This window comes from Beta vulgaris, chromosome 7 (genome assembly GCF_026745355.1).
Source record: "Beta vulgaris subsp. vulgaris cultivar EL10 chromosome 7, EL10.2, whole genome shotgun sequence".
Taxonomy (NCBI): domain Eukaryota; kingdom Viridiplantae; phylum Streptophyta; class Magnoliopsida; order Caryophyllales; family Amaranthaceae; genus Beta; species Beta vulgaris.
Genome location: NC_079208.1, coordinates 43,421,184 through 43,446,615, shown reverse-complemented (window position 1 = coordinate 43,446,615; position 25,432 = coordinate 43,421,184). Strand labels below are relative to the sequence as shown.

The 25,432-nt window shown below is 40.7% G+C and overlaps 1 long non-coding RNA gene across 1 annotated transcript; it reads left to right on the top strand.

Moving 5' to 3' along the window:
* The first annotated feature begins 1,559 nt into the window (after positions 1 to 1,559).
* Positions 1,560 to 25,192, top strand: LOC125492054 (uncharacterized). The gene is made up of 7 exons (XR_008970329.1): positions 1,560 to 1,637; positions 13,526 to 13,773; positions 13,920 to 14,050; positions 14,585 to 14,666; positions 14,778 to 15,166; positions 15,264 to 17,020; positions 24,898 to 25,192. It is a non-coding gene; the product is annotated as an uncharacterized LOC125492054 (long non-coding RNA).
* The last annotated feature ends 240 nt before the right edge of the window (positions 25,193 to 25,432 follow it).

The following is a 25,432-nucleotide window of genomic DNA, read 5'->3' as shown; positions in this document are numbered from 1 at the left end:
AGAAGCATCACAATGACCATAAGAAAATAGAGAGTAGGAAGTTCTCACAAGTAGATTAGAGCTTCAATAACCAAATCCAAGATGGAAGTTTAAGCTAGCAAAGCCATAGAGTTCATTACAAATCAATAAGAAAGAGTAGATGAAAACCTATGGAACACCCTTCTCTCTCTACCTTTCCTTCGTAGTTAGAACTAAAAATAAAAGCTAACCTAACCTTCTTACCCTCCAAGGGAGGAAAAGAAAATATAAGGTGCTACGGCAGGGATTGCGACTCGCGACAACAGGCAGGTCGCGACTCGCGACACTGATCGCGGGTCGCGACGACCTCTCTGCCTCAAAAACGCACCAAAACACAAAAATACAAGGAGAGAAGAAATAAATTGGCTTTTGAGGAAGCCATGGAGCTGTAGAACTGAAGTGTGATCAATCCTCGGGCGACGAATAACAATGAAGCTCGAACCACGGACCTCGAAACTCGGAACTCGGACAAAGCTCGGAAAACCTCGGAAGATGCACCATAAAGGACTACGAACAAGGACTCCGGGATACTAAAAGTGATCGGAGGGCTAAGATTGGCCCTCGAGTTTGCCACCATGTAAACTACTCCCTAGACTCCTCAAATCACAACATCCTCCGGCAACACCTCCTAATGTCAAATCTCTCCTAAATCCCGACACTAAGCTCATACCGACACCAAAAACGACTCGAAATCCGCCTAAGATTGGCGGATTACTTGGACACATCAGTTGTTTTTTTACACCTTTACGACACGGGAGATACGATATGATACGGTCTTGTTTTGACACCATGATGCGTACTTACATGAGAAAATGAGAATGGATTTTACGCGGTATAACTTTAATGAACAAGTGATGTAACTCTAATGAAAAAGTGATGCAACTCCAAAAAAAAAGTTAGAAAAAAAAATTGAAAACAATAAAAAAATTTTAGGCTCGAATTTTTTTCGAGGGTATAGCTCTAATGAAAAAGTGATGTAACTCTAATCCAATCGTGTGGTTGAGATTCATTCTCATTTCTCATGTAAGGAGGCATTCTCATGTGATCTTGCCATATATATATATATATATATATATTGATTGTTGTCTTGATCATTGATGATTCTGTAGTCTCTCACTTTTTATAATCATCGTGATTCGAATTTACCTGTCTCTTTTGTTCAAATTAATGTTTCCCAAATGCCAACACTTACCCAATTTGTACCCTCCTACTGAATAAAAGCTTAGTAAGAAAAAGAAGATGAAAATGAGTGTGTGTAAGTAAGAGAGACACAGAAGGTCAAATAGTGAGTGAGAGGAGAAAGAGAGAAGAGGGTGGGCGGGATAGTGACATAGTGTTTTCTCGTGAATTGTAGAACCATGATTTCTGCTCTTCCTCTGGCTTTTGGATGTCCTCTATTTGTTTCCTCTCTGTTTTCTTTTTACAAGTAATTTATACATATTGTTTGTTGAGAATAAATTCGTAATGGCTTTATCATACATACAATTGAAGGTTCTTTTTCTGAAGTGTCATCCCTGTCTTTTGCTAATATACTCTGCATAACAGGTAAATTCAAATGAATGGCATTTGGATACTTCATCCGCAGCAGGAGGACGTTCCAAAATTTTGCACTTTGTTGTGTATACTCCTAAACTTCATGACTTTGTTATGGGCTTCTATCATCTTGCATATGCACTTTTGTTACATTAGTGAGAACCAACCTTCTATCAGATGTTTAACATCCACGGTCTATTCATGTCACATGGAAGTTCCATGATTTAGAAGCTAAGAGCACGGAATAGTTTGTTAAAATCTCTGAGATGACTTTTGGAATGTGTGTGCGCGCGCGTGCATGTGCGTGTGCGTGCATGCGTGTGTATGTATTTATCAAGTTACATAGAAGTATTAACATATTTAATTGTGAAATAACCTTTAAAAGTACGCAATGTATGCGATAACGTGTGTATGATTTAGAAGCTAGTCTTATATGCACGCAATGTATGCGATAACGTGTGATAACAAATGAAGTAGTTTGGAAACAAATCTGAATCTTGATCCACATGGATTTTGGGTAGGGATGGACATGAGTCCAAGACCTGACAAAGATAAAATTAAATGGGTGGAAAAACTGTCTTTACATTTTATTTTCTCAAAAAATTGATGTTCAGACAGTTCAGTTTAAATGTCCTTCTTTTCTCCCTTTTTTCATTCAAATGAAACAGTTAGTTATTCTCTATTTTTTTTTCTCATTTTTCTATTGTTTGATGTCTCACATATGTTGCCTTATATAATAGAGATGTAGCAATATATTAAAACTCCATATTAGTAAGGTAGTTATAAATCTAAGAAAAAAAAAACCTTTGAGGTTAGCTTTTGCAACTGCTTATAGCTCTTCGGAAGAGATATGCCCACTTTTCCATAAAGAGGTTGGTTATGCTGTAGGCCTATATATAGGTTTTGAAAAACAAAATTTTCACTGCATGCTAATGTTTCAAATACCCACTAAAACATTCTTTTTAACTTATGCTTCTTGCTAGGAGCTTTGTTTGATGCTCTTAGGAAAATAACCGTTCCTGAACGCAAGAGGTTCCTATTTACAGTTGACAAACAAGCTGAAATGGGATTTATTTCAGCTTGTTTTATATTTCCAAAATTAAACCACAATGTTTCACTCGACTTTATCTTGTTTACTATGAAGTGTACTGTATGGGTACTACCGAAGTTTGCTAGCGGACATGTATCATGGCCGGCAGCATAGAGCCAGGACACGAACTCACAAGAAGTAAATCAACGTTTCCTCCACTTAAAGACCGGGACTGCTGTCACGGCCACCGAAGCGGACAAAACAAAGGGAATCTTCCTTCTGACAGATTCATTACAACCATACACGTGTCAAACGATTACTTATCCTGTCAGGTGAATAGTACGCCTATAAATAGCCAAACAGTACTATTCCTGCAGATACATTCTCTCTCATACTAAAAATAGCTTATCTCTCTATCTAAGTTTTCTCTCTTTACATTCCTATCGGACACTAGCTGACTTGAGCGTCGGAGGGGGTTTCCTCACAACCACCCCAAGGGTAGCTCACGTTTGTTCTTTTGCAGATCACCACTCCCGGATAACCCCCATTACTAACGGACACCTCATGGGTCCGCCACCATTTCAATACCGAAACAATTTGGTGCTAGAAGGAGGAGGCCTCCTATCATTTCAAGTAACAGTCATGGGTGGTGCAAACAACAATGCTGGTCACGGTCCACAGGAATACGATGTCGAGCAAACATCCTCTCAGCCCGTCATTACTGGGGCGATAGTAAATCCACAGTTCAATTATCGGACGCCAGGAAATGATGAGCCAACCCCGAACAGTAACGTACCATTCAACTTGGCTCAACTGAGTTAATTTTCTCCTAAGCAACTTCAAACAGTAGCATCTTTCATTTAGATGCTAACGGGTAATCCTCAGCAAAACAACACACCTTCTCAGCAAGCAAGTGGAACCCATAAACGACCACTGGCCATGGCCGGTAGGAATGCCGACGGTACTCCGCTTCGGAAGATGCGCTCCTTGAATTAAGAGGGACGAGAGTTGGAGGATCAGTCAGATTATGAAGAAGTGATACTAGAGACTGAAGAGCTTTATCATTCTGAGGAGGAGACTCAAGGTTACTCCCGTCGTGAGTACAACACCAATGGTGCTAGCAAGTATTCGACAGGGGGTCACCTTCACATCAAGCTAAAACTCTCTCCCTTCTCCTCAAAGATACTAAATCATCCAATGTCCAGAATCAAGATGCCATCCTCCAAGTATGATGGCACATCTGATTCAGACGATTACGTGGCGGCCTACGAGGGTCACATGTTCTTGTACACGCAGGTGGACGCCATCTGGTGTAAGGTCTTTCCATCCATGTTGACCGGGATAGCCCAGACATGGTTCAAAAGTCTCAAGCCAAGTAGCATCTCTAGTTTCTCCCAGCTATCATCTACTTTCAGTATGCACTTTGTGAGTAATAGGCGCCGGAGCGCACTACTGGAGAATTGCTATCTGATAAGCAAGGCGAGAATGAAAGATTGCGAGATTTCATCGGCCGTTTCTATGTCGAAGCGGTCTCAATACCGAGATTACAGCAGGATGTGGCTGTGTTAGCCTTAATGACGGGACTCAAAGAAGAGTCTCCATTTCGAAGCTATCTGGGCCGGAAGTCTTACATGTCCCTCGGACCTGTCCTTGGCAAGGCCAATGACTTTATAAGGGGGGAAGAATTTGATGGGGCCGTGAGCAATCGCGAGCCAGAAAAGAAAACGGAAGACAAGCAGAAAAAAGACAAGGGCTGAGAGAGTGACCGCGGCCGGGAGGATAGAAGGCTGGAATCAAACGTTGTGAAAAGAGGAAATGATCGTGAAAGAGATGACCGTGAGCGTTATGATCGGGTCAGAGATGACCGAGAAGGTGGTGGCCGTGACAAGGGTGAGCGTAAGGAAAGATTCGACGCATATACCCAGCTCACCACCTCTAGAAGCCAGATTTATCTGCTGAATAAGGACAGTGATAAATGACAATGTCCAAAGCAGATGTTCCACAAAAAATCGGGATAAGAGCAAATGGTGTGATTTCCATGGGGATCACGGACACCTAACCGAAGACTGCCGGCATCTTAAGGATAATCTGGAGGATTTGGTAAGAAGAGGTTATTTCAGCCAGTATAAGGCTCAGAGTAAAGAAGGAGATCTAGTGAAGCCAACAAATCGGAATGTCCACTCACGTATCAGTGAAATCCATGTCATTAGTGGCAGTCCAATTCATGGAGGAAGCGTGAGTAGAGCAAAGGCCAGCCTAAAAGAATTCAGGCATCATGTCAACTTCAACGAAAGTCTACAATGGAAGAAGCCGCCAGCGATGCCAGCAATGTCATTCACCTTGGAGGACGCTAAACACGTCGTCTACCCTCACGACGATCCGTTAGTAGTCACTTTGAAGGTCTCAAATTGCATGGTTCGCAGAATTTTGGTGGACGGAGGCAGCTCTGCAAATATCCTCTATTTATCAACATTTGAAAAGCTGATGATTCGCCGAGAGTATATGAAGCCAGTTAGATACCCAGTCATTAGGTTCACATGAGCATCGGTGGTACCAAAAGGGTTAATTAGGCTCCCAGTAAGAATTGGAGAGAATGAAACAGCAAGGGACGTCATGGCGGAATTCCTAGTAGTGGACGTCCCAGGGGCATACAACGCCATTATAGGGCGCCCTTTTATTCATGACGTCCAGGGAGTTGTCCCAACTTATCACTTGACAATGCTATATGTTTCCAATGAGGGGGTTATGTCAAGGCTGAAGGGTAACCAGGAGATGGCAAGGTCATGTTATTTGACGACACTGAAACAGCCCGCCAGGAGATTTGCAGTAGAAAATCTTGACTCGCCATTAAGAAAGCAAAGAAGAGCTCAAAGAAAAGCCCAAGCCGGGGAAAAAGAAAATGATGAAACAAATGGAATAGAAGTGGTCCAGAAGGCTAAAGCGGTCCCAATGGAAGATCTAGAGTCCCGGCCAGAAGATGAACCGAGACCAAAACCAGACGGTAAAACCAGGCAAGAAATGTTAGCCAATGATCCTGCTAGAGCGGTCGCTTTTGGAATGGACATGGACCCAGAGGTCATAGTTAACTTGGTGGCTCTCCTACGAGAAAATGCTGACGTCTTTGCATTCTCGGCGGATGAGATGCCGGGAATAGACCCGGCCGTGATGGTCCATCGTCTAAATGTCGACAGTGCAGTCCGCCCTATAAAGCAAAAGAAGAGAGCTTTCTCTGCTGAGAAGAACAAAGCGATCAAAGAAAAGGTGGATTAATTGCTGGCGGCAGATTTCATCGAGCCATGCGATTATCCAGACTGGCTAGCAAACGTGGTGATGGTAAGAAAGGCCAATGGACAATGGCGAATGTGTGTTGATTTCACGAATTTAAACAGGGCATGCCCAAAAGACTGCTACCCTTTGCCGAGGATAGACCAGCTGGTAGAATCTACTAGCGGGCACGCCTTACTGAGCTTTATGGACGCATTCTCAGGGTATCACCAAATTAGTTTGCTGAAAGAGGACCAGAAGAAAACAACGTTCATCACAGATGGTGGGGTATACAATTACAAATCAATGCTTTTCGGCCTGAGAAAGGCGGGCGCAACTTATCAGGAGTTGGTCGACAAGGTCTTCGCGGGTCAGAAGGGGCGCAATATAGAAGTTTATGTGGACGACTCCATAGTAAAAAGTAAAACTGACCGCGAGCACTTGGCCGACTTGGAGGAGACATTCAACACGTTGAGGAAGTACAAAATGAAGTTAAACCCAAAGAAATGTATCTTTGAGGTAAGAGAGGGAAAGTTCTTAGGGTTCATGGTAAGCAAAAGGGGTATTGATGCGAACTCGGACAAAGTCCAGGCAATCATGAATATGCGAGAACCAAAAGGAGTCAAGGACATCCAGCGATTAACTGGGAGAATGGCCGTCTTGACAAGATTCATCTCGAAATCAGCCGACAAAGCTTTACCGTTCTTCACGCTACTAAGAGGTAACAAAAAGTTTGAATGGGGAGAGGAGCAGAGCAAAGCTTTCTTGGCCGTCAAGGAGCATCTGACGAGACTACCAATAATATCAAGGCCCGAGACCGGAGACACATTATAATTATACATCTCGGCCTCGCCTAAAACCATAGTGGCAGTATTGTTAGTAGAAAAAGAAAAACAGCAACACCCCATATACTTTGTTAGTCACATCCTTAACAGCCCAGAAGGCCGTTACCAGCTAATCGAGAAAATGGCCCTGGCTGTCATCATAGCGGCCAGAAAGCTTAGGCCTTATTTTGATTGTCACCCGATCCAAGTATTAACAAATCAACCGCTAGAGAAGGCCCTGCAGAAGATGGACACCTCAGGACGTTTGCTAAAATGGGCTGTTGAGTTGTCAGAATATGATATACAGTATAGGCCGCGGACAGCCATAAAGTCCCAGGTGCTGGCGGATTTCATAACAGAAGCATATGAAGAAGAAAGGTCGGAGAAGAAGGAATCATGGTTGCTCGAAGTGGATGGATCTTTGACGGCAAGCGGAGCAGGTGTTAGAATCGTGATAACAAGCCCATAAGGAAACATATTTGAATATGCGATTAAGTTTGCGTTCCCGGCATCAAATAATGAGTCAGAGTACGAAGCAGTCATTGCCGGACTGAGAATGTTCGCTTGAAACCAGACTCACAATTGGTTAGCGGCCACTTAAAAGGAGAGTTTGAGGCTAGGGAGGCCAACATGATAAAATACGTAGAAAAAGCAAGAGAAATAATAGCTCAGCTGGAGCAATTTGAGGTAGAGGCTATCCCTAGGGCCGATAATACAAAAGCGGACGCGCTATCCAAGCTCGACAGTTCAGACTCTTTCAGTGTAGAAGGGATGGTAGTAATTGAAGTCCTGATACAAAAAAAACATCCCTCAAAAAATGGTCACGGTAAACAGTATAAATAGGCAAGGAGAATGGTGAACAGAACTAGTGGAGTACAAGCTGACGGGAGTGCTCCCGGCCGAACCAATGTCCGGTAAGAAGGTAGGAAAGCAAGCAAATTGGTACGTGATATACCAGAATCAGCTATATAAAAAATCCTTTAGCTTGCCATTGTCGAAATGTGCAACGGTTGCGGAGGTCTTTAAATTAATGGAAGAGATACATGAAGGAATCTGCGGAAATCACATTGGGGGAAAGGCATTGGCATTGAAAGCATTGAGAGCTGGATTCTATTGGCCCAACATGCTAGCGGACGCGCAGAGCTATGTAAAAAAATGTTATAAGTGTCAGAAATTCGCTCCAGTGATCAACAAACCGGCAAATGACCTGCAACCAATCTTCTGCCCAATACCATTCGCTCAATGGGGAATGGACATCCTGGAGCCATTCGCCACTACGATGGGAGGCAGGCGCTTCCTTATTGTGGGATTGACTATTTTACAAAATGGATAGAAGTAGAGCCGACAGCAAAGATAAAAGCAAATCAGATAAGAAAGTTCATCTGGAAGAATATCATGACCAGGTTCGGTATCCCAGCAGCAAACCTGTTCGATCATGGGGTTCAGATTGATTGGCGTCCAATACAAGCTTTCATCACGGACACCCTGGTCAAGTTCGCCTATTCAGCAGTATGTCATCCACAAAGTAACGGCAAAACTGAGGCCGCCAACAAGCAGATCATGAATCCTCTCAAGAAGAAGTTCGACGAGTTCAAGGGAAGATGGGCCGAGATGGTGTCGGCCGTCCTATGGGCAAACAGAACGACAGAGAAAGAGGCAACAGGGGAAAGTCCCTTTAATTTGGCTTTTGGCGCAGAAGCAGTATTACCAGTGAAAGTAGGGTTACCCTCCTACCAAATTAAGCATCAGATCTTAGAGAAGAATGATCAAGCATTAAAGGAAAACCTGGACTTCTTGCCCGAGATAAGGCTGAGAGCAGAGTTGAAGGAAGCAATATACAAGGACAGGATCAGCAAGGCTCATAACAAGAAGGTCCTAGAAAGGCCGTTAGGAGAAGGTGACCTGGTCTTGCGAAGAACGGCCGCCACTGGTAAAGCACACGCTGAGGGAAAGTTAACCGCTAATTGGGAAGGTCCATATGTCATTGTTAAGAAGCTTGCTCCCGACTCCTTTATTCTCAAGGGCATGGACGGTAAAGAACTTGGAAACTGCTAAAATGCTAGTGTTTTGAAAAAATACTATGTTTAATTGGCAGAATGTAATGGGCCGAGAGCCTCTTTTAAAATTACATGAATTATATATACTTCTGTTAGTGTTCCGTAAAAAGTTTTTCTCTTAATATGTTACTCGTTTAATAACGGCCATATAACAGGCCTTAGCCAAATGACAGGCTCAAAGAATAAAAGCGGCCACATAACAAGCCTTAGCCAAATGACAGGCTCAAAGAATAACAACGGCCATATAATAGGCCTTAGCCAAATAACAGGCTCAAAGTACAATAACAGGCCTAAAACAAGCAAGGCCATATGACATGCCCAAAAACGCAATCATAGCCATATAACAGGCTCAGAAAGACAACGACCAGATAACAGGCCAATGAAACTAGCGGCCATTTAACAGGCCAATGAAATCAGTAGCCATATGATAGGCCTTTAATAATAAAATTGCAAGCGGTAAATGTTCTAAAACAACAATAATTGTTAGCGGACTCAGTATAACTTGCAGACAAAAGAAGCTAAATCATAAATTACTGGCATGGCGGCCAACTACAAGCGAAAAGTAGGCAGCCATTCAAAACAAGGCACTTACGAATTCAGTAGCAAAATTTGAATAAAAATGTTTATATGCCATCAATAGGCTGCGAATTACAAAAACTATTACAAACTATTTGAAGCTATAGAGGATGCTGAAAATGACCGCGAAAGTCTTCAAGAGGGAGGCACTCCTTCATCTTCAGCAATGGGCAGGATGTTAGCAATGACCTCCTCATAGCAAATGAAAAGTTCATCCGCTAGAGGGCGCAAATGAACACCCTCAGCAAAAGCAGTCTCCATTTGCTCCCAGTCAAAGGATGGATGGTAATGGTAGATGCACCTCTTAGCGGCCACCCACCCACCATCATATCTTTCACCCAGCAACCCAACATACTCCTCTGATTTCTTGAAAGCGACTAAGGCAAGACGTCGGCCTCAACCTTGGCATCTTCCACAGCAGCAGTTGTCCCGTCCTTGGCCTCCTTCAGAGCAAGCTCCAAGTCCCCATTCTTCCACTTGACCTCCTCCAGCTCTTTGGCTTTCAGGCGCAGGTCCGTCAGCTCCTTGTCAGCCTCAGATTGGGTCGTCTTCTCAGCTTTCAAATCAGCCTGCAGCTGACTGACCTGAGACGGAGCCTCGCCACGGGCAGCCTCCAAATTCTTGGCGGATAACTCAGCACTCTCAGCTACTCGCTGATACTCAACATACTGAGTTATCAGCTCCACAGCAGCGTTGCCAACCTGCAAAAGAAGACGAAAGAAAAGGTTATCAAAAACAAAAAAAAAACAAAAGAAGAAGAAGGTAGGCACCTACCACAGCTAAGTCATGAGCTAGCTGAGCAGCAAGCGCCACCAGCTTATCTGCCGGACAGTCGATCGACAGCTGAAGCCCTTTCGGAAGGCGATACCCCAGAGTGCCGGCATAGCGGGAATGTCCGCAAAGAGAGACTCATCCTCCCTCACACCCAAGATGGCCGGTATTGCTGACAGAGAGTCGTTGGGGGCGAGCGAGGGCGGCCTTAACAGCAACACAAAGAGGCACCTCCTTTGTCTCTATCCACTCCCGGGCCAGGGAGTAAATTCTCGGACCAAGGTCCGAGAGGAAACTCGGAACGATAAGAATCTCGTAGATCCTCTGGCGCGTAAAAGAGCCGGACCCAAGTGTCGTCCCCATACTATTTGGATTTGGAGGAGACGACCGGGGAATAGTAGGAGTGGACTCCTGGACTGGAGAGGCTGATGGGAACTGGAGGTCGGTAGCAGCCACCTCTTTAGAGTTAACCTCTAAGTCTCATGATTTTGAGGGCCTTCGACCTCGGATTTCCATGGACGCCTGCGGCTGTTACTACCACCGCCCCTGTTGACCGGGACCTGGACAGCAGACCGAGAAGAAGTTTGCTCCCCCCGGCCGGGAGCCCGACCTTGACTTCGCCCGGCACGGCGTACTGTTCTGCCAGCCGTGCGTACACCGCGCGGCATTCTGGTCAGCACCTCGCGGACCCCCAGTGAGTCCGTGGATGGTGTTGTAGTCAAAGATGGGATCTTCAGGAGTTTTCGACATTGGTCGCAAATGGTCCTCTATATCCAAATCAAATAACTCACTGAAAAGTAGTGAACCAAAACAGATAAGTATCAATAGCAAATAACAACGAAATAACTAAACATTTCCAAAGGACTATGTCGGACCAGGAGACAGGTTACACACCTTCTGGGTGAGTCCGACATAGGAAAAGAGCAGACAAAGGCTCATTGCCGAGAATGTACTTGGCATGACGAAGCCAAGTGCAAGGAACTCGCGTCTCAATCTCGTCACCCTCGACGGCCTTCGCTTCTGACTCAAAGTAGTCAAAGGCTTCTTGCTCGGCCTCGGACAAACCATAGGAAGGCACGTCTTCCATCCTAGAGTATGGCTTGGTGAAATGCCGACGGAGAGCAAAGTCTTCCGGGACCGTGAGCCAGTAGAAAGCTCCTTACCAACCCTTCAGCCAACCCATCTTGGGATAGACAGTCATTTTGTCCTTGGCCATCATCATAGACCACCAGCCCTTCTCGGCAGAACCATTCCGTCTCAGCCAGTGGAGACGGCGGAAAAGATTGAGGGTCTCAGGAAAGCCCAAGTAGCGACAAACCCAGACGTACGCGACTATGTTCCTTACAGCCAGGGGAGTGACTTTGGCGAGGCAGACATTGAAAGCCTGCAAAATCTTCACCAGAACCAAGTCCAGCGGGAAACGCAGCCCAAACCCGAAATGGTGGCGTACACAGCTATGTGCCCTACCGGGCAGTCGATTACTTTTGATCCCTCAGCCGGGATTACCAGATTGTACTCGGGCGGAAATCCATATAATTTCTTAGCCACCTCGCAGTATTTCAGCTCCAGATCGGCCGCCCGCCAGCCTTTTTGCAGATGACGGTGTTCTTAGGACCAGAGCTATAGTCTATGGATAGCCATATCCCGGAATGGAGAACATCATCACGGTCCGGAATGGGCTCTGGACAGGAGGAAGAAGGCATACTGGAACTTTTGCCTATAGCAATCTCATTGAGACGGGAAGCCGAATCTCGGCCAGAGGTAGAAGGGATGGCATCAGTCTCATCCATGTTGGCCATAGAGTCGTTATCAGAACCTAAATCAACAATAGGAGGAGGATGAGAAGGGGCTGAGTCACGGGCAAGACAGTCATAAACACTAGCCTCCGTTACAACCCCAACATCGGCCAAGCTACCTAGCCAGGCATGTTCCCTCAAAGGTTGAACATCTAGCCAGGAACAGCATCAGGAGGAGGATTCCTTAGGATCCTACGGGCCAAAATTTGATGCCTCAACTCTCTAAGTGTTTGATTATCTCCACTCATTCTAGCGGACATATATTGGGAATTAAATTTTCTTTCTTAGGAGTAAAGTGGTCGTTAATAAATTTCGACCTAAGTTCCTTGGCCATGTCGGCTGTAATGGGGAGGTCAGTCAAAAGACGAGTTCTCCCATCCCTAGGGCTAGAAACTGACGAACTTTGTCCGCCATCAAGGGAAGGGGAGGAAGGCTCACTCTCAGTCATAATATTATTACCCAAGGAATTTTGACTATCTGACTGGTCCGACATGATCCTAAGGAAGAAAACAAGTAGCAAGAAACTAAAGAAGTTATAAAAAAGGGTACCTGAGAGAGATTTCACCAGAAAATGTGTAATTAAGTCCCGAAAAGTACCCAAAGTGCTCCACAATCAGAAACATCGCCGGAGAAAGTGTCGAAACAAGGCCGAAGAAACCTCGAAGCAAAACCCAGAAGAAAAAAAACCGAAATTTGTAAGAATTCCTCCGATGAAAAGGAAGGACATGTAGGAAAGTAATGTTTTTGAGAAAGATTGGGGTGAAAGAAGTGTTCTTTAACCACAAAGCAACAAGTTTGAAGAAAACCAGAGAAAAAGTCTGAAGGAAGGAGAAGAAGTTGAATAAAAATGAAAAGAAATAGAATTTCGCTTTTAATACCAAAACAAGCGGCGAAGATTGAAAAACGCATCAATTGATTATGCAGATTAGTGACAAGTGTCACCTACACAACATACCCTAATAAAAATAAAAAAAGAAACGAGCGGAATTCCAGAATTGGCGATGATTACACTTTTCGAAATCAACAATTCACCCCATGTCAACACGTGGCAACATCAAAGGCCTGATTAAAAGACATGGAAAATTCGTCCACGTCATCAGAATAAACATCAATGACGGTCACGACCGCCAGTGATGGTGGGGGGGGCTAGTTGTATGGGTACTAACCAAGTTTGCTAGCGGACATGTACCATGGCCGGCAGCATAGAGCCAGGACGCGAACTCACAAGAAGTAAATCAACGTTTCCTCCACTTAAAGAAAGGGAATCTTCCCTCTGACATATTCATTACAGCCATACACGTGTCAAAAGGTTACTTATCCTGTCAGGTGAATAGTACGCCTATAAATAGCCAAACAGTACTATTCCTGCAGGTACATTCTCTCTTATACTAAAAATAGCTTATCTCTCTCTCTAAGTTTTCTCTCTCTACATTCATATCGGACACTAGCTGACTTGAGCGTCGAAGGGGGTTTCCTCACAACCACCCCGAGGGTAGCTCACGTTTGTTCTTTTGCATATCACCACTCCCGAATAACCTCCATTACTGACATACACCTCTTGGGTCCGCCACCATTTCAATACCGAAACATGTACTTTTCCACTTTTGCTATGGTTCTAGGTGCTCATACACTTTATTGTTTTTAAGTGTTTGTCAGATATGTACCATCTGCAAAGGAGTGCCCTCTTTCACTGCAACTTCCTAATGGAGAGATCTCTGCAACAAATGGCTTTATATCTCGTGTATGTTCTCATTCTCTCCTTTATTTCCCTTCTTAACTGCTACAGTGATAAAATTCTAATAACCTGCTTTTAGATGCGGAGAGGTGTCATTGTCTGGAATCCATCTGGTTGTTCAAGTCATTCTCAGACCAAGGGTAATGTTAGGCATGCAATCCCCTTCAAGGTAAGAACAGCTTACAATGCTGACACTGTTGAAATACACAACAATCTCTTGGTCCCTTCTTTTGATTTGTTTCCTTTCTCAGTCCCTAATTCTGAAGCAGTTATTCCTGTAATTTTCTCATAACAAATACTCTTTTCTGGTAATAGGATCTTGAAAACATTGTTGAAATTTTCTTGGGGAAGTTACGGCAGCTTTTTGGTCTTAAGTCTGAAACCCTCTATGTTGGTTCTTCGGGCTGAATTAATCATCTGGCTAGTGAACAAGGCTTCACGAAATGGTGATGTCCCTTAATACTTAACTGAACAATTATGTGATTTCTCCAAATTTCTATTGTCTGCAAAATCTTTTGGTCTAGAGAATTACTATGAACTTGGGGACATATATAGTTAAGCTTTCATTTCACCTCACTTTCTCAGGAAATAAAACGTGAAATCTATTATTTTGGTATGTGCCTTTCAGGCAGGCATGTGATACATCATTTTGTGCTGCATGAATCTAATAACAGTCAACAACAAAGATATCAGAGGAAAACTACTTACAGCTACAGAGATAAATATAACATCCCGCAGTATTGAATATAAATGAACTTCAAATAAGATAAAAGAAAATCAAATTAATTATTTTGGGATGACTTATATCTGAATTAGGGAGATAAAAATGAAATTGATTTGAATTAGGGAGCATCAGCAAAATCTTATTCTGAACTTCTTTATATAGACTGCATCAATTTAGGCACCACAACTAGCTTTGATGTGTAGCATATATCAGCTACTACTGAACTGCTCTATTATGTACTCTTTGATTTGTTCAGGGAATTGGATCCGTTGGTCCGGCATCATACGTGCTTTAATCTTCAGTCATGTGCGACCACACTCGGTTCTCTTTCCAGATTGGTATATTATTTGAATGTAGAATATAGAAAGAGCTTAAATAGTTTTAGTTCTTGCATGTAGTAAAATTTTCAGACTTTAAACATGGTCAAGGTCAAGGTTGTTTTTTTGTAGGTTCAATCACTGCCAAGGATGATCATAAAGGATGAAATAGGAAAACTGGTCAATTGCAATTTCAATACTTGTCATTGATTTTCTTTTTCTCAGGATGGATTTGTTTGGGGTTGTGATGTGCAAACATTTAAGCTATCATAGCTAGTTATACCAGTTTTTAATTATGAGAAGCCTTTTTCTGTGGCTACATGACTACATCACACATTGGAGTTCCATGGAATAATATTTTGTCCTATGGTGGCTATACACAGACACATCCTCACACGCACATGTGTACACACATACTCACATACGAAGAGGTTATCGTTCTTTTCAGGTAGAATACTCTCTTAACGCAACAGATTTTGCACGAAGAAATGCTACTCTTGGTGCCTATGATGATTCTGCTGGTAATTTTCATCTAGGATGTGAATTTTGCTTGTTACATTGTACTTCTCAGAGAAACAATATGCTTACAGATATTTGCTTATTTGCTACTTCACTCAGTGCTGTCACGACAAGCAAGATCGTTGGCGGAAAACGCCTTCTTTCATCCATCTATCATGTCTGTGAGCTATTACTCGTTTGAGCATTGCTTTGCAGTCTACTCGGTTAGTCATAATTTTGCTCTTTTACCAGTGTTCATAAATGAGATAAGTGAGTTCTTAAATTTTTTGAGGGTACACCAGCACATAAGACATAACCCAATTAGATCATAACTGGTGCCTTTGCAGCTGAAGGTCTTGCTATATGCTTGATGCAATCCAGCATTTCTGACCCATTCGAATTATAGTTGTATTAGATAAGAATTTGTTAAGTTCACCTTATGTTGGTCAGAAGAATTGTCCTGCTATATACTTAAATTCATGGAAGCATTCTGGTATCTGACCTTGTACAGTTGGGTTGGAGAAAGCTTGCGAGTTGCTTCATTGTTTTGGGGTATCGAGGAAATCAAGAGTTACTTGTGCTTCGTCCCTTTTCAAGCATAATGATCACTCTCAAACTCAAGGACGTTATGCTTCTAGCACAAGTCAATTTATGTCTTGTTAACATGCTTTCTTATTGAGTACTCCATACGACCCTTAATGTTTGGCCCATAGCAAATTTCACCTTTTTAGGAGCTGGAAAAAAGTTGTGCACATGATTTGTCTTTTTAATACTAACTCTATATTTTTTTAGTTGCATCATTTGTTTTTTCACATGTGTTGAGACGATTTTTTGAACATTAACATCTCTTATTGGGTGTAAGCAAAAATTATAAAAAATTGATATTTGAATCCTCGCATTGAGATGAATCTAGTAAGACCCCACTTGATTATGTTTTTTCTTATATAATAATGCGAAATAGTTTAACAAACTTGGTTGATGAATAGTGCCACAAAAGCAAATGTTGCAACTAAAAAAGTACGGAGCATGTGAATTCAGGGGAGCAAGTTGCTGATGTCCTGACCAAGATCCTACCAGTTAAACAACATCAACACTTGTTATCCAAGCTTGGAGTTGCACCTATGTTTCACCCACAAGCTTGAGGGGGATTAAAGAGAAATATAGGGAAATATTAAGCTATTTTTACTCTAATGATTAGTTTGTCCTAGTCTTTGAGTCACCATATATACTGTGCTGATGTCAATTATCCTTTATTCCTTTCTCTGATTATTGTACACTGTCATGACATTGAATAACTGTTGTTCTTATTTGTCTTCTAGTGCCGCTGTAGCTATATCTAGAGTAAGAATGGTATGTTAAAAGGTTGAGCAATTAATCACAAATTATCTCCATTTCTCATTTCCTAATCTCTCTCTGAATTCTTCTTGGTTCATGATGTGTAATGAGAATTTTGCTCTTTATGGTACCAGAGCTGGACATAGTCACTGAATCACTGAAGAAGAAAATCTTAAATTTTCAGCCAAGTTGTTGAACCTGAAATAATCAGCATCCTTCTTGAACAAAAAAGAACAGTGAAAGTTCTAACCTTTCTCTCTCTTCTATTCCTTCTTCATTCTCTCTTCTTTTCTCTCATCTTCTTAACTATGGCAAAACTAACATTTGCTGATATGCAAAACCCTTTATTTCATTACCCATCTGATGGAACCACATCCACTCAGATAGAAAAACTACAAGGATCAGATGATTACAGATCCTGGCGTAGGCAAATGGAAATCATCCTCACATCCAAGAAAAAACTTGGCTTTGTGACTAGAATAGTTGTAAGATCAACTGAAGATGCAACCATGGGAGAACAGTAGGACTCATGCAACAATATGGTAATTGCTTAGCTTCATGCAATGCAATCTGATTACTAGCATAAAGAAATCTATTTTTTTTTTTCACTACTAATGTTGATGTGTGGAAACACTTAGAAACTAGATTTGCCTTGAGGAATGGATCTAGGATATATAAACTGAACAAAGATATAGCCTAAAACAAAACTCATCTTCAGTATATGATTACTTCACTGCCTTGAATGTGATATGGGAAGAGTTGGACTCTATGAATATGTTGCCTACCATAATCACTATGACAGATGAAGTAAAAGTTTTTTTTAATTGCTGTTGAAAAACAAAAGGGAGAATCTAAGCTTTCCCAATTTTTGAATGGATTGGATGAAGCCTATGGACCCATGAGAAGCCAGCTACTCATGATGAATCCCTTGCCTTCTGTTGAAACTACTAGTTAAGTCATCCAACAGGAAGAATCTCAAATGCAATTACTGAGTACACCTAAACATGAGTTAGAAGTGTCTGCCATGTTTAGCAAATGGGTACTCAGATTATGACAAAGTTGTGGTGTGTAAGGAGTGTGGAGGAAAAGGTCAATACAGTGACAAGTGCTAGTATGTGGTGGGATTTCCTAAAGGTCATCCTAATTTTGGGAAAACAAACATCAAACCTGGTCTTGTGAACGAACCTTGGTCAAAGTGGAACAAAAGTAAACCTGGTGGCAAACCTAGATCCACAGGAAGCTCACAAAACAACTCCTCTTAGCTATTGTGTTCTCCCCATAGCAACTGGTGCGGCTATGAAGTGATACCATGATTATCAAATCAATCAAGTAACGCCTCTGAGACTGATGATGAACTAGATATCGACTTCTCAGGCATGATTTCATGCCACAATTCCCTAGGTAATGAACAAGAGTGGATCATAGACGCTAGAGCCGCTTCAGATCATATGACTCTACATCTTGACAAACTAATCAAGGCTAATCAGTGACTAATATTTCTCCCATTAAACTTCCAACTAGTGATATTGTAGTTATCACACATGTGGGGGATGTACAAGTCACACAAGCTCTAACATTGCAAAAGGTTTTGTGTGTGCCTAACTTCCAGCATAGCCTTTTGTCTATTCAAAAACTTTTGAGAGATTGTCATTGTGAAGTGCAATTCTTTCCTAAATTTTGTGTGATCATTGATGCTGAATCTAAGTGATCAAAGGAGTTAGCAATGCAAGAAAAGGCTTAAACTATCTTGTTAACACCACTTGTGATCCCAGAGTGAACTTTGAGAAACTTGGTATCTTAAAAAATCCCGCACCAAGTTGTATCCACTCAACTGGTACTGTAACCTCACCAAAACCTAAACCTGGCCCATTCACCATATGACATATTACAGGCTAGGTCATGCTTTCTCACCTAGTTTACAACTGATTGACTGTGTTAAACATCACATAAAAGCCAACACACCCTTCTGCATAACATGTCCTTTATCCAAATTTACCAAACTTCCCTTTAAACCCGGTGATTCACATGCATCCTCCCCCTTTGATCATCCACATTGACATATGGAGCCCCTACAAAGAATGCACAAGAGGAAAGCACTGGTACTTCCTAACCATAGTTGATGATTTCAGTAGATCAACTTGGTATATCTCCTAGAATACAAATTTAAATCCCTGGAAACTTTGGTTGTTTTAAGCAATATATTGAAACTCATTTTCGTAAAAAAAAAAACCAAGTTCCTAAGGTCTGACAGTGCCTTGGAATATGATGATGAACCTTGCAAAAAATTATTTGCTACTAATGGCATGATAAATCAGACCTCTTGTGTCAAAACACCCCAACAAAATGCCAGAGTAGAAAGAAAGCATAGGCATATGCTGGAGATTGCTAGAGCTATGAGATTTCATGCAAGCTTGCCTCTCAAGTACTTGGGAGATTGTGTGATGAGTGTTGCACATGTTATTAATAGGCTCCCTACACCTATTCTGAACAACAAACCCCCCTATAAATATTTACACAACAAACCTCCCAACCATAATCACCTAAGAGTGTTGGGTTGCTTGGCAAACTTTTGCTAGCAATTCTAGTACCAAATCTGACAAATTCCAAGCTAAGGGTGTACATTGTATGTCACCTACTCAGAAAGATTACAAACTTTTGAACCTATTAACCATGTTGCAATTTGTTTCTCTAGATGTGACATTCCATGAACATACCTTCCCTTTCACACCCAACTCCACCACTTCTTATAGGTAGCCCCTCCCAATTCCTAACCCTCAAATCAGTAAAGGCTCACACATAGATGATATGTTCTTACAATACCCTGGTGATGAAGATGATGCTTTAAACAACAACCCCCCTCCTGACACTTCTGAAACCTTTGAACCACCCTCATCCCCTCAAAGAAATTTTGTCTCACCCTCATCACATGCTTCACCTACGGCTCACACCTCACCTATACAAGCCCCCCACCTCCTAGGAGGTCTACTAGAACACATGTACCCATCACTCAACTAAGAGACTATGTCACTCAAATACCCAACCTAGACCCCACAAAACTACCCTTATATCCAACCTAGCCTGTGCTGATGTAACACATGAATTTTACTGCTTCATGACCACTATCTCACACATTATTGAACCAAAAACATTCAAGGATGCAGTGCAACATTCTGACTGGGTAGCTTCAATGAATGTTGAACTAGAAGCTTTGGAGTTGAATGATACATGGGAAGTGGTAGATTTGCCTGCTGGTAAAAAGCCATAGGTAACAAATGGTTGTACAAAATAAAATATCACCCTAATGGAGTTGTGGAGAGGCCGAAATCTAGGCTAGTTATTCTAGTATGCAAGCAGAAGTATGGGGAGGATTACTCTAAGACCCTTGCCCCCTGTGGAGAAGATGATAACTATAAGAGCCTTATTGGTTGTGGCTGCAATGAAGGATTGGCTTACATACCAAATGGATGTAACAAATGCCTTCTTGCATGGTGACTTGTTTGAGCATGTGTATATGAAACTTCCCCAAGGTTACACACACTTAGGAAGTAGGATTGCAATTGGTCATCAACCCTCAACTGATGCAAAGAAAGTGTGCAAGTTTAAAAAGTCCTTATATAGACTGAAACAAGCATCTAGACAATGGTTCTCCAAGTTGCCATTAACCCTCATTTCTTTTAGCTTTGTGCAATCTATGGCTGACTATAGTTTGTTTACAAAACATCATAACAACAACATCACTTTGATCCTGATCTATGTAGATGATCTACTAACTTATGGCAACAATGGACACAACATTCAACACTTGAAAGACATGTTGAGTACTAGCTTCCACATGAAAGACTTAGGCATTCTTAGGTATTTTTTGGGGTTGAATATCAATAGAAACTAGATGGTTTCTTTGTCTCACAAAAAAAGTATGTGGTTTATTTACTGAAAGAATTCAACATGAGCAATGTGAAGCCATTACAGCTACATATGGATAGCCATTTGAAACTTACTGCTAACCAGGGTGATGTGCTACCTAATCCTAGTATCTTCAAAGGTTGATAGGAAAGCTCATTTACTTAACAATCACAAGACCTGATATCTCTTTCACTGTTTAGTTGCTCAGTCAATATATGCACCAACCACACATATCTCATATGCAAGAAGCCAAGAGGCTACTTAGATACTTGGCTGGTACCACTTCTCAGCGCATTCTTATGGCCTCACACTAGTAGAATAAATGCTTATTGTTGCGGTCATTAAGTGGCCTATTGCGGCGGTTTTGGCCGCGCAGCAATTAAGGGGGCAGCAATAGGTAATTAATATACTGATGCGGTTTTTAACCGAAGCAATAGGTCAAGATATTGTTACGGTTTTTACACAAAACCGCAGCAATATGTATTTTTTTAACATAAAAAATACAGGTCTATTGCTGCGGTTTCTTCCAAAACCGCAGCAATAGACACAAGGCAGCTAAAAAAAATTTCATTTTTGTAGACATAGATTTTTCGATAGCTATGATATAATTATAATATAAACACAGTTACAACAATCCACTGTTAATTACAAATCTAAGAAAAACAAACTGACATCTATTACTTACTTTTCACACTTGTAAAAAAAACCTTCTACTAGTAAAGCCAAATATACCAACAAAACAAAATCACAATACCAAAAAGTCGTCCTTAACAAAGAGTCATACCTTAACATTATATTAATTATTAACAAAAAAATAAAAAAAATTTAAAAAAACACAAAAAAAAATAACTGTCAGCCTGAAATTCGCCAAAAAAGATGGGAGATTCGCGCAGAAGAGTGAGAGTGAGATGGCCGAAGACTCGCCGCCCGTCGTCGGTGGAACCGACGGTGTATCCGAACATAATCGTGCCTCTTCCAGATCTGCATCGTCGGAGGCCTCAGCGTTGGATCGTCCGAACAAAATCATGCGTTTTTTATGTCGATGAACGCCGGTCGTTTTTGTCGATGAAAGCCGGTCGTTTTTTTCGATGAAAGTCGGTCGCGGTTCTCTTCCAAAATGACCTTTTTATTGTCGATGAACGTCGGTCGCCGGGGTGGAAGAGAGTAGATGAGTGGCAGAGATGAAGAGAGAAGATAAAACTGATGAGAGGAGAGAGAGGAGGCAGCAGTAGGCGTGAGAGGAGAAGAGGAGGAGAGAGAATAGGCAGCGTGAGAGGAGAAGAAGAAGAGAGAGAGTAGGCAGAGAGGCAGTAATAAGCGTGAGAGGCTGAGAGAACTTATGAGGGGAAGAGTGAAACCCTAGATAGTTTCTTTTAATATTAATATTAAAACCTTATTGCTGCGGTTTTTAATAGGAACCGCAGCAATATGTCCAAATAATATTTTTTTATATTATTTTAATATTTTGCTGCGGGTTTTGTTAGAAACTGCAGCAATATATTTGGTCAAATGGTCAAATTTTTTCAGAAAAAATCTGTTGAAACCATATTGTTGCGGTTTTCGGCCGAAACCGCAGCAATATGGTTATTTTATATTTTTCCTTTTCTTTTTTCGTGATATGTTGTTACGTATGGGTAAAACCGCAGCAATATCACCGCAGCAATAAACAATAATTCTACTAGTGTCATCTTCAGTAACCCAGCTTACAACATATTGTGACAGTGACTGGGCTAGCTATCCCACCTCTAGAAGGTCAACCTCTGACTTTTATGTGCTACTAAGCATTTCCCCTATTTCATGGGAAGCTAACAAACAAAGTGTGGTTGCTAGATCCACACCTGAGGCAGAATACAGGGTCATGGCTCTCACATGCTATGATGTCACATGGTTATTCACTCTCCTAAAGGACCTTGGCCTCTCTCACCTTCCACCTACTGCCATTAGATGTGATAATCAGGCAACACTATCCATTGCAGCCAACCCAGTCCTACATGAACATATCAAGCATATGGAAGTTGACAAACACTTCATCACGGACAAGATTCACTTGGGAACTATTACTACTGAGCATGTTAATTCATGGGAGTAAGTTGTTGGTGTCCTGACTAAGATCCTACCAGTCAAACAACATTAACACTTGATATCCATTCTTGTAGTTGCACCTAAGTTTCACCCACAAGCTTCAGGGGGGGGGGGGGTAAAGACAAATACAGGGAATTATTAAGCTACTTTTTACTCTAATGATTACTTTGTCCTACTCTGTGAGTCACCATATATACTGTGTTAATGTCACTTATCCTCTATTCCTTTCTCTGATTATTATACACTGCCATGACATAGTAGTTGTTATTCTTATTTGTCTTCTAGTGTTGATGTAGCTATATCTAGAGTAAGAATGGTCTGTAATCTTTCTCTGAATTCTTCTTGCTTCATGCTGTGTACTGAGAATTTTGCTCTTTATAACCTTGAATCCAACAAGGCAAGAAAACGAAGTTCCTCCCCAACCCCAAGTGAACTTTCCCCTCCCTCCTCTCTTTCCTACTATATTAAGAAAGATAAATTTAGAGACAATTTGACATGTCACTAGATTGAAATTGGTGTTTCGTAACAGATGAGCCAAGAAAATTAGAGCATCCTAAAGGAGCTGGGTGTGGTTTCTTCTCTAAGGAACACCCATTATTTAATTGAACAATTTCTTCCAACTCTAACTTGCAAGAGTTACTGGAAAGTCCCGACTTGAGAAAATGGGAAAAGTCAATGCATCTAGAAGGATAAAGTATGGTACTAGAAATTAGGGAGGGGATTAGAAAGTTAAACCAAAAAGCAAATGGTCCCCACATCTTTCCAAATCCTCCACATCTCTCAAACTTCTCTCTAACCTCTCATCAAACTATTTAAAATCTTCATTTTCTTGCGCAATTTTCATACATGAAGATGAAAACAACGAGTTGTAAAGCGAAATCGACAACAAAAGGTACTAGATTTATGCATTTAATAAGAAAAGGGGACATTTTTTTACATTTTGAACTTTCGTTTTGTATTTTTTCATCTTTTCTAGTGAACATGTCAAAACATATTTATGATATTGATGGTGATTTAGTTTGTGAAAAACTGAAAACGACCTTGCAATTGATGTCCCAATGAGCGAAAAAGAGAGCCCAGTCAACGAAGGGGAAGAACTACTTCGACACCAGAAAAGAATACGGCAAAAAACATAATGTTCGTTACTATTTATGTGTTCATTGTATTATTATGATATGTTCATTGAACTTACATTAGTCATATGTTCGTTATATTTAGCCATATGTTTATTGTGTGTTGTTTAGATGTTAGATACATTTGCTCATATATATTCATTATGTGCTTGACATATATTAGTTGTATTGATAAACATGAATTCTAGCATATGTTTATTGTCCTATTAACATGTGTTCACTGAAAATATGTTGGTCAAATGTTTGTTGCATTTCAATCATATCTTTATTGTGTGTTTGTACTATGTGCAATGAAATAATATGAATTAACGATGCATTAATTATCACATATTTGTATACAAATGTGTGGTATTTATTCAAATATTTTTTATACAATTATATGATGTTTATTCTAGTATTTACTAGGGGTGTTCATAAAAAACCGAAACCGAAATACCATATCGAAATACCGAAAAACCGATCTAAATGGGTGGTTATCGTACCGACAAAAAAAAGTTTGAACGGTACAGTTACCGAACCGAAAAAATTAGCGGTTAAACGGTACGGTTACGGTTATAATTTTTGAGTGAACGGTTAACCAAAATACCAAAATCGTTTTTTCTCTATTTAATTATTGTAAAACATTTTCAAACAATTACGTTAATTCTAATATTTGTTGCTAAGTTACAACAATTAGAGGAAGTATGTAATTATTTAGAAACTCTAGTACTAATATAAATACTGTAATTAGGAAATGAAGTGAATTCTTAGTGTTAGTTATGTTTTCCAATTGATTTATTATTCACTTTATAATACATTTTATATTAGAGTAAATATAATATTAAAATATATGCAAAAAAAAATTGAAAATATATATGTACATTAAGTAAAACATAATAGTATAACTTAAACAACGGTTAATGGTTAACCGAAAAACCGTACCGGAAAAATGGTTAACCGCTTAGGCGGTAACCAGTTTAAACGATTACGGTTACGGTTCACAAAAAGAGCGTTCCGAAACTTCCGGTTACCGAACCGAAATATTATTTCGGGACGGTTAACCACCCATGAACACCCCTAGTATTTACAAGTATAAAGTGCATATTTTTGGGCGACGTTCATTGTATTATTAGCACATGCTCACTAAAATTATTTTAGTCAGATGCTCGTTATATTTGGTCATATATTCATTATCGGTCTAGGACATGTTCATTGTATTATTAAAATGTGTTCATTGTGTTTTTGAAATATTATGTTACTTGTATTACACATTTGAATATATTTTTTAAAGAACTGCTCTTTTCTTTCTTGTATCAATTCAGTTGGACAAGATCAGACAACTAAGGATACGTTATGGTATCGAGATCTCACAAATCAAACCAAACGGAAAATGGATGAAGTTCAGAAGCAATAATATCTTCTTAATGAACTCAATACTTTTTACTTAGCAATAAATGTTCTTTTATAAATCTGTGATGTTCATATGGGACATATTGTATTATTTTGGTTTTATTTTTGCCTTTTGAGTGCATAGCATTTTGGATTTACCATCTTTTGTAATTATTGTTTTTTGAATATTTATATAACTATTCATTTGGGATGTTCATTATAAATATTATTTTGCTCATTACAAAGAATAATAACGACAACATATATATTTATCACAATGAACATATAAGTACTATGAAAGAACAATGTTGAATAACTTGAATGAACAAGCAAACAATTTGAATTAGCAGTAGGCTGAATGAACTAAAAAAAGAATCAAGTAAACAAGAGTCAATTCGAGACATATTTTGAAATATGAAAAATTCGCAATGTTCTGGATTTGAAATTTTAAATTTTGGAAATAAGCGG